Consider the following 12,085-nt stretch of genomic DNA (forward strand, 5'->3'; position numbering starts at 1 on the left):
TGCAGCACTGGAGCAGGCAAATATTACACTGCTTAGCTCCACTGCATGTGAGGAGAGGGTTTTGGGGGGGGAGGGGGTAAGGTGTGTATGTGTGTGTGTGTGTTTTACCAGCCCAATGAGGGGATTTGGATTTAAGGTGGGGGTCCCATGCTAATTTCATTGCATGCAGAAAGACAAAATCACTAGGGAGCTCGTGACGTGCAGTGCAGCCAAATGGAAGAAGAAGGAAGATTACCAGCTCGATCACCTTCCCTGACTCCTCCTGGGCTGCCTGCCTCAGACATGAAGTCATCATCACGTCACCACTGTGTGATGACACCTGATGTCCTGTAGCTGTACTGCAGGCTGTAAGTGGGCGGCGCCCATGGAGGGGTCAGCTTTCCAGGCTCTCTTCCCCTGTGTGTTTTCCTGGTCCCTGCTTCCTCCTGGATGAGCGGCTGGTCACTAGTAAGTAGGCAGTTCTACTTGTGACCTGAGGCTGTGTGACTGTCCCTAAAGAGTAATGGCCCATACTCACGGGCAGCAAAAGTTGCCTGTCGCCAGTACACATGAGCGTGCGGGCGACAGGCCGGCGACAGCTCCTTGCCAGGTCCCTCCGCGTACACACGCGGAAGAGGGACCAGCGGCTCGAAGGAAGCTGTCGCCGACGTTCCTCCTCCCCCCGCCGGAAGCTCTGCATACCTCAATGGAGGTTGCTGTCACTAGTCCGCGTACTCACGCGGACTAGCGACAGCTGCGGCGGAGTTGCGGCGGCGACTGTCGCCAGGCGATTGAACATTTCAATCGCCTGGCAACATCAACGACGGGCGACAGTTCGGGGTGCGCGCCTGTTCAACGGCCCATACTCACGGGCGACCTGTCGCCGCAACACGCGCGCGCCGCGTGTTGCGGCGACATTTGTAGCCCGTGAGTATGGGCCATAAGGGTTCCCGATTCCACGGTATGGGGAAAAAGGGGACGCAATTTTTACACCCTCGCCCTGGGTGAAATTTAGCCTAGAAACTGCCCTGACACGCACGCTCAAACTGACAATGTTTCAACCAGAAACACTGTCATCCTCTGGATAGGACAGCAGTGTACTTTCACTACTTACAGTAATGCGCATTTAAATCTCTTGAGGGCCACATAAAATGGTAAGAAGGGCCACATTTGGCCCCCGGGCCTTGTGTTTGACACCTGTGCTCTGGGGGTACCAGCCAACGATGGGGTTGGACCAGGAATATTTCCTTGTGTGTGGCTAACTTTGGCATCTGGGGAAGTTTCCAAAAAAAGAATAATAGAAAAACAAGACTGCAGATGTAGTCTGCAGCTGAATGAAAACCTGCATATACAGTACTGTCTATATACTGTTAAATGAAGTCATCCCTGAAGCCCTGGACACCTTGGACAAGCCTGGACCTGCGCTCTGGTCCTCTTCATCTCCGACCGCGGCGTCTGTTTCTTTGAAATGGAGATATGGCTGCTCGGGTTATTTTTGTTGTCCCGTAATTTACGGCAGCCTGTGTTCACTTAAATAGGTTTTCATCTTCAAGGCGAAGGAAATTTATTGACTCGTAGCAGCTCCTCTGCAGATTTTGCTAAATATGTTGCTCTGTTTCTTTCTTTCTTCTTTCTGTCCTTTTTGGCCTCGTATTTATATACTAAACAGATGTATTTATTCCTGTTGCGCTGGTGTGCGGCGATACACGGAGTACCAGGGATTCTGGGAAGAGCAGGTGGCTGGAGAGCGAGTCCATCCTCAGGAAACCTCCTTCGTTACTAAAGGTTGGAGCCTCAGGATTGGCTGTGGCTTATCGGAGCAGCGTAGTTTTGGTTCCACCCATCACGGCTGGATTTCATCACATCACGGCTGGGCTGTTGTAAGGCCTTCCAGATAACAGCTTGTACCTCCTGCAGTGCAAAACTCCACTGCCAGGCTGTTAACCCCTAGCCGACCACGTAACGACAATAGGCGTGAACGCGGCGGTAGCCCCAGGAATGCTCTATGCCAATTGGCATGAAGTTCTGGGGCGGGGTTTTGCAGGAGATCGTGCGCGCCAAAGCACGCATATCTCCTTTTGTGTGATGGAGCAGAGCTCCGTCATCAGTCTCCCAGCTCCCAGATCGCCGCTAGGAGACTGTTTGTTGGCAAAACCACCGTCTATTTACATAGCACAACGCTGCAATCTATGGCAGCGCAGTACTGGGGACAGCCCCCTCTGGGAGGCAAGAGGATGATCAGCTGTCATAGGCTGATGCCTGTGACAGCTGATTGCTGTCATTGGCTAGCGGTGGGAGGGAGGGCGGGGCTAAAACTAAATAAAAAAACATAAAGAAAAAAAATAAAGAAACAACCCTGAAGCTATCACAGCCAGCCCACCAACAGAAATCTCTGTTGGTGGGCAGAAAAGGGAGGGGGGGGGGAATTGTGTGCTGAGTTGAACGTCCCTGCAGGAGGCCTTAAAGCTGCAGTGCCCTAATTGTTAAAAAAATAGCCTGGTCTCTAAGGGGGTGTAAGCCTACGATCCTCAAGTGGTTAACTAACCAATCCCGCCATTGACACATACGATAACTATTTTTTTTTCTACTCGTTTTACTAATAATCCCGCATGATGATATATTAGGAGGCTAGTGTTGTTGTGTGGTCAAACTCTTATTAGGGGACACACCAAAATCAGGTAAATACTAAATAGCAGTGTTGCTGGCAATTTTTTTTGCCAAAGTCATTTTTGCATTGAAAATTGAATTTTCGATTTCAAGAACATTTTCGCACCCTTCCCCTCTTTGTTACTCCTCATTTTTGGTGGAAAATAAAATAAAAATGCAAAAAAAATCTTAATTTTAACTGTGGAAACACAAAAATAGTTTATTTTAGTGTGAAAATGTGAAAAAAAAATGTAAAAAACCCACAACATGATTTCCAATGGCATCTTCGTTTGAAAGTGGAATTCAGCGTTATTTTCGCGAAAATTAATGTGAAAAGAATATCGGCATTTTTGCTCATCACTGGTTTAGAGCAGTGGACCCCTGAAGTGTTTATCAAAAAGGGCATTGCATGAAAAGTGAATGAAAACTAAGACTAAGAAAAAGATCAAAAAAAAAAAAAAAAAAAACACCCTTCCCCTCAACTTTGTTGCTCTTCATTTTCCGTGCATTTGGTTTTGACCAAGGCAGTCAGTGAGAATGAGGCTCCTTCACGTAGTACTTAAAAGGGCAGTGTAGTGAAAATTATGCTTTTCCATTAACACCATATCAGTTATTTAATATGGAGAGCATACATTTCTCCATAGACCTTGTGTTAAAAAAAGTAGATGATAACACTAATTCTGCTTTCCAAGAGAACTGGTCTGCATCATTACCATGCTGTATGAGACAGACTTCACTGATAGTAGCAGACACTCCAGCTGATTTATAAAGGCTGGCTCACACACTACAGAGTGCTGTGCTGTTTTCACATGTAACTAGCTAAGTACATACCGTATATACTCGCAAGCAAGCCGACCCGCATTTAAGCCGACTCCCCAACTTTTACCTGAAAAACCACGGACCAACGGCTCGCAAGCAAGCCGACCCCCCAACTTTTGGCCCACTTTTGGGGGGTAAAAAATTTGGCTTGCTTGCGAGTATATACAGTAGATAAAACAGGCTGCTAATTAGTTACTTACTTAGCAGCCTGTTTCTTTATTTACTTAGCTAGTTAAGGTACAAACACACGTCGGATTTTTCCAAACGACGGGTCGTTTGGACGTCTGAATGGCCAGTCGTTTGGACGTCAAAACGGGTGTGTGTACGACCAGTTGTTTGGAAAAATCCGACGTGTGTACGCACCTTTACATGTGAAATCAGCACGGCTCTATGTAGTGTGTTAGCCAACCATTATAACCAGCTGGAGTGTCTGCTACTATCAGTGATTCAGTGAAGTCCGTCGCATAGAGCATGGCAATGACGCTGCTCAGCTCTCTTGGAAAGCAGAATTAGTGTTATCATCTACTTTTTTTTTTTAACACAAGGTCTACTGAGAAATGTATACTCTCCATATTAAATAACTGATATGGAGTTAATAGAAACGCATAATTTTCACTAAACTGCCCCTTTAAAGGACTTCCTATGCAAACTTAAAAATCTATTTTGTAGACACCTGGGGCTTCTCCCAGCCCTGAGCAGCAGTCTCAGTCCCTCATCCCACAACTACTGCGTAGGCACAGTACGCACCAGATGACGTGGACAGGCGCAGAAGAGCTGACTCGTCAGCAGGTCGCAATCATTACGAGCGGCCAGCGGCGACCACGAAGAGGACTGGGGCTGCGGCGAGGGATTGAGACTGTAGATTTGTAGGTTTGCATTGGAAGTCCTTGAAAGCGGTATAAAACCCTGACATAATATTCAATAAAAACATGTTTTCCTAATTTTTATATGCCATAAAGTTATATTCATATTCATTTTTCTTCTGTTCTTCATCTGAGAAGGAGCCAGATGAGACAACAAAACAGCAAAGGGGAAGAGTGAAAAGAAGGAGCTGGAAGACACAACAGAAGAGAGAAGGAAGAAGAGTGGAGAAGCAAAAGAAAAAGACCAGGGGCGTATCTGGGTGACATAGCGCCTATGGCAAACACTGAAATTGTGCCCCCCCCCATCAGACCACCTTGTCCCATAATAACAGCTTCTTTTCTTGCAATGATAAAAGTATCCCCAGTATAGCTTGCTAGAGTAAACCCCCAAGTAAAAGTAACCAGAGGTAGTACCCTAGTATAGGTAGCCAGAGGTAGTACCCTAGTATAGGTAACCAGAGGTAGTACCCTAGTATAGGTAGCCAGAGGTAGCACCATAGTATAGGTAGCCAGAGGTAGCACCATAGTATAGGTAGCCAGAGGTAGCACCATAGTATAGGTAGCCAGAGGTAGCACCATAGTATAGGTAGCCAGAGGTAGCACCATAGTATAGGTAGCCAGAGGTAGCACCATAGTATAGGTAGCCAGAGGTAGCACCATAGTATAGGTAGCCAGAGGTAGCACCATAGTATAGGTAACCAGAGGTAGCACCATAGTATAGGTAGCCAGAGGTAGCACCATAGTATAGGTAGCCAGAGGTAGCACCATAGTATAGGTAGCCAGAGGTAGCACCATAGTATAGGTAGCCAGAGGTAGCACCATAGTATAGGTAGCCAGAGGTAGCACCCTAGTATAGGTAGCCAGAGGTAGTACCCTAGTATAGGTAGCCAGAGGTAGCACCATAGTATAGGTAGCCAGAGGTAGCACCATAGTATAGGTAGCCAGAGGTAGCACCATAGTATAGGTAGCCAGAGGTAGCACCATAGTATAGGTAGCCAGAGGTAGCACCATAGTATAGGTAGCCAGAGGTAGCACCATAGTATAGGTAGCCAGAGGTAGCACCCTAGTATAGGTAGCCAGAGGTAGTACCCTAGTATAGGTAGCCAGAGGTAGCACCCTAGTATAGGTAGCCAGAGGTAGTACCCTAGTATAGGTAGCCAGAGGTAGCACCATAGTATAGGTAGCCAGAGGTAGCACCATAGTATAGGTAGCCAGAGGTAGCACCATAGTATAGGTAGCCAGAGGTAGCACCATAGTATAGGTAGCCAGAGGTAGCACCCTAGTATAGGTAGCCAGAGGTAGTACCCTAGTATAGGTAGCCAGAGGTAGCACCCTAGTATAGGTAGCCAGAGGTAGTACCCTAGTATAGGTAGCCAGAGGTAGCACCATAGTATAGGTAGCCAGAGGTAGCACCATAGTATAGGTAGCCAGAGGTAGTTCACCCAGTATAAGTAGACACATGTTTACATTGCCCTCCCAGTATGTGTAGTTAGAGATGTCTCCCCAGTATAAGTAGCCTTCCAGGGGCGTAGCAATAGGGGGTGCAGAGGTTGCGACCGCATTGTGGCTCTTGGGCCAGAGGGGCCCCGAGGGGCCCTCTATAAACTGCAGTATTAGCTCTCTATTGGTCCTGTGCTGGTAATATTAACTTCTATAGATACTTTGAATAGTGGTAATCATTAACAAAGTGTTCCCCGTCCCCTTCTTGCACCTCTGACACTGTAGTTGCCATTGGCAGGTTTTGGTGCGTCGTATCATTTGTTATGTATAGAGTGCTCGGGGGCCCCATCTTTGAAGTTGCAAAACTTTGCAGAAAAGCAGAAGAGGAGAAGATAATTAATCTGCAAAGTGGTGGACTAGGATAACAAAGGTGGGCAGGGCCGGATTTAGGCCTAGGCCCCCTAGGCCATGGCACCACAGGAGCAAGGGCACCAAAGCAGCAGGCTGAACTTTTGCAGCATTTGCAAACTTGCAAATACTGCAAATACTGCAATCCACTGAGATCAGGCGAGCGCCTGGCCATGGTACTCTGCTGCCAGCAGCTTGTGCAGGGGCCATCTTGCTCTCTGTGCACGTTTGCATTGTGGCCTGCGGCTATGGACTTGGGCAGCATTGGAGACCGAGGTAAATAGGAAGCTTCTGCACTGCAGATGAGCTGAGAAATGAGTGACATTGATGGCTGCTGCGGTGTGAAGGCGAGCTGGCTACCTGTACTGAAAGGCAGAGCCGGGACAAGGTCCTCCAGCACCCAAGGCTGAGACATCAAAGTGCGCCCCTCCATCCCTCCCACCCCAGCCGTCACACACTGATTGCTATTAGACTAAGAGGCCCCTCCCCCATCCCTCCCACCCCAGCCGTCACACACTGATTGCTATTAGACTAAGAGGCGCCACAGGGTCCACAACCTCCCCAACACCTTAATATCTAGTTATCAGGCTTGCAGTCACTGCCATGTATCCCCTTTTCTAATTTCTTTCTGCTTCAAACACAATTAGGAATGACAGCTGAATGAATTCTGCGCCCCCTCCTACACTGCGCCCTGAGGCTGGAGCCTCTCCAGCCTATGCCTCGGCCCGGCCCTGCTGAAAGGGTAAAAGTGGGAAAAGGAGCCATTAAAGATTAGTATAGATAGCCAGCTGACTAGCTGGCTACCTATACTAGAGGGAAAGGTGGGAGGAGTCATCTGGCTACCTATACTGGGGGGGGGTCATCAGGTTACCTATACTAGAGGAAAAGGGGGAGGGGTCATCTGGCTACCTATACTGAAGGGGGGCGGCTGGTGACAGCGGCCTAAGGCGCTAAAGAGTACAAATCTGGCCCTGAAGGTGGGTTGTAGTAAAGACTGGTTGAGGTAGAAAAGGGGAGGAGCAAGGCAGCCAAGGAGATGGATGGGGGAAACCTTAATCAGGAATGTGGGGCAGAGATGGTGTGATATAGTGGGGAGGGATAGTGTCACACTGGAGCAGCAGAGTGTCGCAGGAAAGGAAAGGCGAAATACTGGTAAAGGAGGAGTCAGGACATCAGAGGCCTACAGGAGCACTATAAAGATGGAGAGCAAGAACACCAACAGAAAAGTTATGTTTGTGGCATGCTACCGGAGCCACAAGGGGACATATTTGAGTTCAGCATAATAAACCGCTGATCACATTCAATTTAAAGGGCCATGTTTGTGAAAAATGGTAAAATTTAAAGTGGTATGCTCCCAAAACTAAAATTTCAGTAGCTATACTTAGTTACGTAAAAGAACATTTGGAAGCATTCCCACACATTTCCTGTGTGTAAAAATCTTTATTTTCACAGCAAGATAGATAATCTCTCTCCTCTTGGCAAAGGCAGAGCACTCCATGCCTCTGTTTTGATCCTGCTCCCTCCCCCTCTACCCTCCCTCTGCTGAACAGGTACATTGCCCTGGCAACAGCTGAAGCAGAAAAGGAGGGGGGCAGAGTGAAGGCACATGCCTCAGAGAGCTTCAGCCGGCAGTGATTACAGATAAGCAAGCCTGTACTGCTCTCTACAGTGAAAGTTTGGATACACAGGGAATGTTTGGGATTGCTTTCAAATGTTCTTTTATGTAACTAAGAGTAGTTACTGAAATTGTATTTTTGGGAGTAGAATTTCCACTTTAAAATACATATTTATAAAAAGGAGTTAAACGCACTATAATTTACTTTTCTATGTTGCTCTTGCTTACAGTATTCAGTAAAAAACTGACAGATCTGACAGGGTTTGGAATAGTGATGACACATAATGACAATTTGGAAAATTGCATAATCCATTAGTAATTTTGCATACTTGTGTGAAATTTTGTATTATTTTTTGCTAACTTTAACAGTTAATAGCAAAGGCCCCATACGTGTTGTCATCCCCAAAATTGCTATGTATGTTAACCTCTTCACCTCAAAGGGTTTTTCTGCTAAAAAAACCAGAGCAGTTTTCACCCGTCAGCGCTCCTTCCATTCATTCACCTATAACTTTATTACTACTTATTACAGCGAAACAATCTATATCTTGGTTTTTTTGCCACTGTATAGGCTTTCTTTGGGGGGTACTTTTTGCTGAAAATTATTTTCTTCTAACTCAGTTTTAATAAGAAGAATAAGAATTTTTTTTAAAAAAAATACATTATTTCTCAGTTTTCAGCCATTATATTTTCAAAATAAAACATGCTACCGTAATTAAAACCCACACATTTTATTTTCCCGTTTGTATCGTTTATTGCAACGTTTAAACTTTTTCCCTAGTACAATGTATGGCGCCAATATTTCATTTGGAAATAAAGGTGCATTTTTTAAGTTTTGCGTCTATCCCCAATTACAGACCCATAATTTATAAAGTAATTGTAGTATACAGTTTTTGTATACATATTAAAAAAGTTCAGTGCCTAAGGTAACTATTTATGTATTTTTTTTTAATTTTGTAAAAAAAAATTTATTAAAAAAAATAAATAAAAAAAAAAAGGTAACTTTAGGGGAGTGTGGGAGGTCAGGGGTTAATTATAATAATAATAAAAAAGGTAACTAGGGATAATAAACTGAAAAAAAGGGGGATGTAATATTACAATTTGGCCACAAGATGTCCTCAGTAGTGACTTCAGCTCCGTACTGTTTGTACGGAAACGGAAGCACTACGCATACGGAATGAATGAATGGCCGAGCCGTCTGTATAGACGGCTGCAGCCATTCACACGGGGAATTAGATCAATGAATGGGATTTTCTTTTCCCATTTATTGATCCAGCGGCGGGCGATCGGCGGTAATTAGCGGCGGTACCGAGCACGGGTGGGGGGTGGGGGGGGGGGGGCGAGCGGGGGGGCGTGGCGGGAGGGACGTAGTACCTACTTCCCTGCACAGAGTTATGGCAGTTTGCAGGGACGTAGTTACTCGTCCCGGGGGAGGGGAAATAAAGGACAACCGAGGTGACATTTGACATAATGGGATAGACGTGCATGTACGGTGCCAATCACACAAATTACTAAGCAATGTTCCTTTTTTTCTTTCTCTGCCTGAAAGAGTTAAACATCAGGTATAGTATTGACAGTTTCTGTCCAGGTCGGACTGGGTCAGACTATAGCATAACCCTCACTGATAAGTAATTACAGCCATAAAACACTTTCCTGTCAGTAAATGGCTTCTGAGAGCAGGAATGTGATAAATAGGGTCAATAATTCATAGATTTGAGCTTTAGCATACTTAAATGAAGGTGTCATTAAGTAATTACAGTGAAACAGTAAAAACTTAAAAACTAGATTCAAATATAATATAAAACTGTAGGATATCTAAAAAAAAAGTTATTTTTAGGTGAAGGAGAGTAGATACAATTGTTTTTCTCATCAGTGTGTATTTTCACCTCGGATGTCCTTTAAAGAGACACTGAAGCGAAAAAAAAATATGATATAATGAATTGGTTGTGTACTATAAATAATTACTAGAAGATTAGCAGCAGAGAAAATATTCTCATATTTTTATTTTCAGGTATATAGTGTTTTTTCTAACATTGCATTATTCTATAGTCAGATAACAGCCCTCTCCATGACTTTGAAAGTCGTAGAGCTTAATGGCTTTTTTGCATAGAGATAAAAACTGGAGTTTCTTAACTCTTCCTGTCCTGGAAACAATTAGACTGATGTATCTGATCTTAATGTTTTTTTCTTAGCTGTGCTACACATACAAATCATAATATCATCATTTTTTTTCCGCTTCAGGTAAGGACTCCCGAGGCCAAAATCACAAAAATCACTCTCTACCTTTATCATTGCAGAATCCCTGGAGGACGCCATCCGCTCCCTCCGCTCCGTTCCGCTGTCATTCAATTCTTTTTTGTGCCCCCAGGTCTGGTCCCGACCCCACCGCACGGGTCGCATCGTCATTCCACACAAAAGATGGCCGCCCGGCTGAGCCGCGGCTGCGCAGTACGCTTGCCCGCGAGTGCGACTGCACAGCCCTTAGCCCTCCTCCAGCTGCGTACTGGGTCCCGGCATCCTCCTGAGCGTACGTCGGGCACGCTCATATCACGTGATAAGGAAAAGAGTGGGAACGAGGCAAATTTTCAAAAAAGCCTCATAGTTTTTGAGAAAATGCAAAGAAAAATGTTCTTTAACTCGGAAAAATTGAAGTTTAAAAACCATTTTTCCATTGGATTTTTAAAATAGACTTTCACAAAAACTACAAGGTCTTCTTTTTGACTTGTGTCCACTATTCCTCTTAACGTACCGTATGTAGCAATTTTGGTTACAATAGCATACATGGGGGCTTTGCTAGTAACTGCTAAAGTCTGCAATTAAATTTGCGAAAATTACGCATAATTATAAAATTTCGTCACCTGATTGCGATCACAGGCAAAATGAATTACATTTTTTCCTATAATTGCGAATTATAATGCAAAATTATGATTATGTGAAATAATGTGTGTATAGTGTGTATAGTCTATAGCCTCATGGGGGATTTTTCCTTTACAAAGACCCTCTATAGAAAGGATCTATACACACATGTGGGCCAGCCTCCCGACTCGCTTGCACCCTATTTTGGCAGTTGGACTCAGTCCTGCCGTCAAATTCAGTCCAGTTACTGCTCTTAGAAATAAAGAAAACCCAGAGAACCCCCCATGAGGAGATTGACTAGTCCAAGACCTGTCAGATTTGTCAGATATTTGCTACCTAAGTGACAGGCACATAGGAAGAAAATAATTTAGTATATTGCTGACAGGAAGAAAGCTTGTCATTTCTCCCCTCCCTCATTCCTGCTCTTCATTGCTAAGAGTAGTTCAGTGTGAAGCTCCTGAAATACGATCTATGCTGTGTTCACACGTGTTTACAAAGCAAGCTAGCTATGACAGTGCAGTTTCTAGGAGAGAAAAAGTAAGGGAGGAAATGACATCAGAATTAGCTTGAGTCAGAGGGAATCAAGATGGAAAATGCCAGGAATAGAAATCTCTTTATTTACAATATAAGATTCACTGAAATTAAAACATGGACAGTACAATACATCTGTTATATAAGTAAAACAAGTTATCTACATATATATGGGGATGAGCAGAAGTTACACCTATATGTAATTACACATCGTAATTCACATTTATGCATCATCATGCGAAATTTCAGGAAAAGCGTAATTACTTTCGTTTGCAATAGTAAGCATTCGTAATTAAGCATTAAATTATGCATAATTTACGTGTAATTTTGTGCCAACTTTGGCAGTGAACAGCAAAGCCCTCATACTTGCTATTGCTACCAAAATTGCTACATATGTTAAAGGAGTTGTCAGGCATATTTTAATAAAATAAACGCTACTTACCGGGGGATTCCTCCAGCTCCAAGCTCCCAGGACCTCCCTCGCCGCAGCTCTGCCTTCAGCCATTTGCCGGAGCTCCGACCGGGTCCCCGGTGATGACGTCAGAGCGACCCGGAGGTCACTCTGTACTGCGCCTGCGCGATCGGCGCTGTCAATCACCGCCACGTGGGCCGGAGCGGACTGCGCAGGCGCAAACCTCCAGGTCGCTCTGACGTCATCGCCGGGGGCCGGGACGGACTGCGCAGGCGCAAACCTCCAGGTCGCTCTGACGTCGTCGCCGGGGGCCGGGGCGGACTGCGCAGGCGCAAACCTCCAGGTCGCTCTGACGTCGTTGCCGGGGGCCGGGGCGGACTGCGCAGGCGCAAACCTCCAGGTCGCTCTGACGTCATCGCCGGGGGCCAGGGCGGACTGCGCAGGCGCAAACCTCCAGGTCGCTCTGACGTCATCGCCGGGGGCCGGGACAGACTGCGCAGGCGCAAACCTCCAGGTCGC

Source organism: Hyperolius riggenbachi, chromosome 9, assembly GCF_040937935.1.
Source record: "Hyperolius riggenbachi isolate aHypRig1 chromosome 9, aHypRig1.pri, whole genome shotgun sequence".
Taxonomy (NCBI): domain Eukaryota; kingdom Metazoa; phylum Chordata; class Amphibia; order Anura; family Hyperoliidae; genus Hyperolius; species Hyperolius riggenbachi.